The 3,624-nt window shown below is 30.8% G+C and overlaps 1 non-coding gene across 1 annotated transcript; it reads right to left on the reverse strand.

Moving 5' to 3' along the window:
• Positions 1-204: 204 nt before the first annotated feature.
• On the reverse strand, positions 205-278 carry TRNAW-CCA (transfer RNA tryptophan (anticodon CCA)). Its single transcript has one exon. It is a non-coding gene; the product is annotated as a tRNA-Trp (tRNA).
• Positions 279-3,624: the final 3,346 nt, after the last annotated feature.

Genomic DNA, 3,624 nt, shown 5'->3' on the forward strand with positions numbered 1-3,624 from the left:
GATTATTCCTAACTGCATATTTACAATACCGACGTGGTGATCAATTGGACCTTTGATTAATTAACATCTCGTTTGTTTAGTGATGTTTATTGACCTCCTATTTCTTTTCTTTGTTTTAACCACAATCCCCAGGAGGTCAAATTCAGCCTTTAAACTACTGTTTAATTATTTCATTGTCATTCTCCAATATAACAAGAATGGAATCACGCTCTGTAGGATTTGAACCTACGACATCGGGTTTTGGAGACCCACGTTCTACCGAACTGAACTAAGAGCGCTTATTATTTATTTTTTTTTAATAACATAATAATATTATATTATTAAAATATTATTAAATTTTAAGTGACCCCAATACATCTTGCTTGCATATACCATATGCTATATATAAATATTGATATATATGTATCTCCAATTTGAATCAGTCTCAATTGATCCCTTGTTACTTCTCCTACGATAAGTATTAGTTCGAGATAGGGATGACAGGATTTGAACCCGTGACATTTTGTACCCAAAACAAACGCGCTACCAAGCTGCGCTACATCCCTTTCAATTGGTTTCCTGTGTCATTGTAAAGAATCTTTGTCTTGTTTTCCACATTTTCTCCGTTGTATATATATTATATAATATATAATAATATATAATATAATTAAGAATATAAAAATTCTTATATTCTAATCAGAAAAATTTTAATATAATAATCAAAGAAAGACTTCTTAAGTTAATAAATAATTTAAATAATAATAAATAGGAAATTTCCCTAACATGGAAATCTATTTCATTTTTATGGAATGTTCGGGCAGAAATAGACCCCTTTTTATTAGTTATTAGAAAACAAAAAAGCTATCGAATGAATCGTTGTACATTTCAAATTTGAATTAAGAATTCGGCAGAAAATCCAAGTGGTTATTAACAAAATAACTATTTTTTGATAGTCCTATATAAAATTATGTATTAGAAATTGAAATAAAGAAAAAGGGAGGATTAAAAATGCGAGATCTTAAAACATATCTCTCCGTGGCACCAGTGGTAAGTACTCTATGGTTCGGAGCTTTAGCGGGTCTATTGATCGAAATCAATCGTTTTTTTCCGGATGCATTGATATTCCCCTTTTTTAATTATAGTTACTGTCGCAGGAAGCGGTGAAGAGGATTCGAAATCGAAAAAAATATCGAAAATTCCTCCTATTTTTTTTTAGAATTCGAATCGAATAGAATAAGTTAGAAAAGAGAAAGAATAAAAGAAAAGGTGGATTTGTCCTTCGCGAAACTCGAAATCTGGTACAGGCTTCAATGGAATTGAATGAATAATTCAATTCCATTCTTAATATTAAGAGAGTAAGACCGGAAATGGAAATAGAATAGTTAGGTTGGGGGCAACAATATCATTTAAGATACTTAAATGAAAACCAAAATACTGTACTGCGATTCGAAAAATTGTTTGAAATCCTTGTTTTGTTTGTATTACCTCAATTTTCCGGTAATATATTAATTGAAACGAAATTGGATTTAGAATTATAAATTTTCATTTCTTTGTCATTCCTTTCTTCGTCGAATACAAAAATAGATAAGTGAATCCAAAATCAAAAGAAAAGGAGGTTCATGGCCAAGGGTAAAGATATCCGAGTAAGGGTTATTTTGGAATGTACCTGTTGTGCTCAAAAGAGTGTTAATAAGGAATCGACGGGTATTTCCAGATATATTACTCAAAAGAATCGACACAATACGCCCAGTCGATTAGAATTAAGAAAATTCTGTTCTTGTTGTTGCAAACATACGATTCATGCAGAGATAAAGAAATAGAAAGCAGAGATAAAGAAATAGAAAAAAGGATTGTTTGTGTGTCACCTTGCCAAACAAAGAATATGAAGAATGATACATATTCTAATATTTATATAGATGCATTTTCTAATTTATATATAATCTAATTTAGATTATATATAACATAATAGATAAAATAAATTTCATTGTATAAGTATACATAAAAAAACCCTTTTGTTAAGAAATAGAATTCTCGGGATAGGAATAAACAAATCATGGATAAATCTAAGCGACTCTTTCTTAAACCCAAACGATCTTTTCGTAGGCGTTTGCCCCCGATCCAATCGGGGGATCGAATTGATTATAAAAACATGAGTTTAATTAGTCGATTTATTAGTGAACAAGGAAAAATATTATCTAGACGGGTGAATAGATTGACCTTAAAACAACAACGATTAATTACGATTGCTATAAAACAAGCTCGTATTTTATCTTCGTTACCCTTTCTTAATAATGAAAAAAAGATTCTTAATAATGAAAAAAAATTTGAAAAAATTGAGTCAACCGCTAGAACTACTACTACCGGTTAAAAAAAAATTAGAGATATTGTTCAAGTAAATTCAAATTGGAATTGAAACACAAATCAAATGTGGATTGATGTTTTGTTCGAAAACGAAAACTATGACAATCAAATTTTGATTGTTGTCTTGTAAGAAAAAAGATAATCTATAACGAAGAATCAATCTTTTTTTTTATTGAGCCGTGCTTGTTCATTTTGATGACTTTATCATATGAATTCTATTTTATCATACAAATCCCTACTCTACTACCTTCCCGGAGTTCATTCTCCGGGGAATTCTTATTTTATGTTATGATTTCGTTGGCAATCATAAGAAGGCAATTCCCCTTTAAGATACCCATTTGTGCTACTATTTTACGATTAAGAAGCAATTGCCCCTTGTACATATTATACAATAAATTACTATACCTATTGTATTGTTTTTTTTTATTCTTACCAATTATTGCATTTATTCGATGGATCCACAAACCACGAAACCCCCTTTTTTTCCTATCTCTATCCCTATTAGCCGAAACCAACGCTTTGATTTTCTGTTGACTAATAGTTCGAGTAAGTCTTGAATGAGCCCCCCGAAAGCTTGATGTAAATAAACGAATTTTTGTCCTACGTTTCCGAGCTATATATCCTCGTTTAATTCTGGTCATTGAGTAAATGATACTTTGATGAATAACAATTCGATTTTTTTCTTTCAGTTATTCTTTTTTCCTGCCCAGTCTATTAATAACAAAAATGGATTCTTCCAATGTATAAAGTAAGAATTTCAATGGCTTTTGCTACTATAACCTTCCTGACCACCATTTTTTGCTTTTTATTTTAAAGCGTTTAACCTATCCATATGAAAGTGTATTGAATTGAGAAAAAACATAGTAAATAAAATAGAAATAGATAAAGAAATGGTGGGTTCCATCGTTTCTATGATTACTTTTTAAACGGCGAGATCCTCTCTATACACCGGAGCCCCTTCCCGGATTTCATTCATATTATTAACTTGTAAAGTTCACACTCTTTGGCTCTACCCATGAAATATCCAGTAAAATAGGTCTTTCACAACGAAATCTAGCTATAAAGTAACGGTATTTAAGTATGCATATTAGCTGGGTAGCTGACCCTCGTAGTCCGTTCTTTCAAAAAGCAAAATAAGAGCATAATTTTTCCGCTATTTATTGAAAATAAAGGATTTCCCCCGCTTAATAGGTAAGCATTTGCTACCAATGGGGAAATTTGTCTCATCTTAAATTGTAAATTGAGGTGATTGGATTTCTACCAACCAAAAAACCATAAATTTGA

The sequence above is a fragment of the Arachis duranensis genome, unplaced genomic scaffold (genome assembly GCF_000817695.3).
Source record: "Arachis duranensis cultivar V14167 unplaced genomic scaffold, aradu.V14167.gnm2.J7QH unplaced_Scaffold_65681, whole genome shotgun sequence".
Taxonomy (NCBI): domain Eukaryota; kingdom Viridiplantae; phylum Streptophyta; class Magnoliopsida; order Fabales; family Fabaceae; genus Arachis; species Arachis duranensis.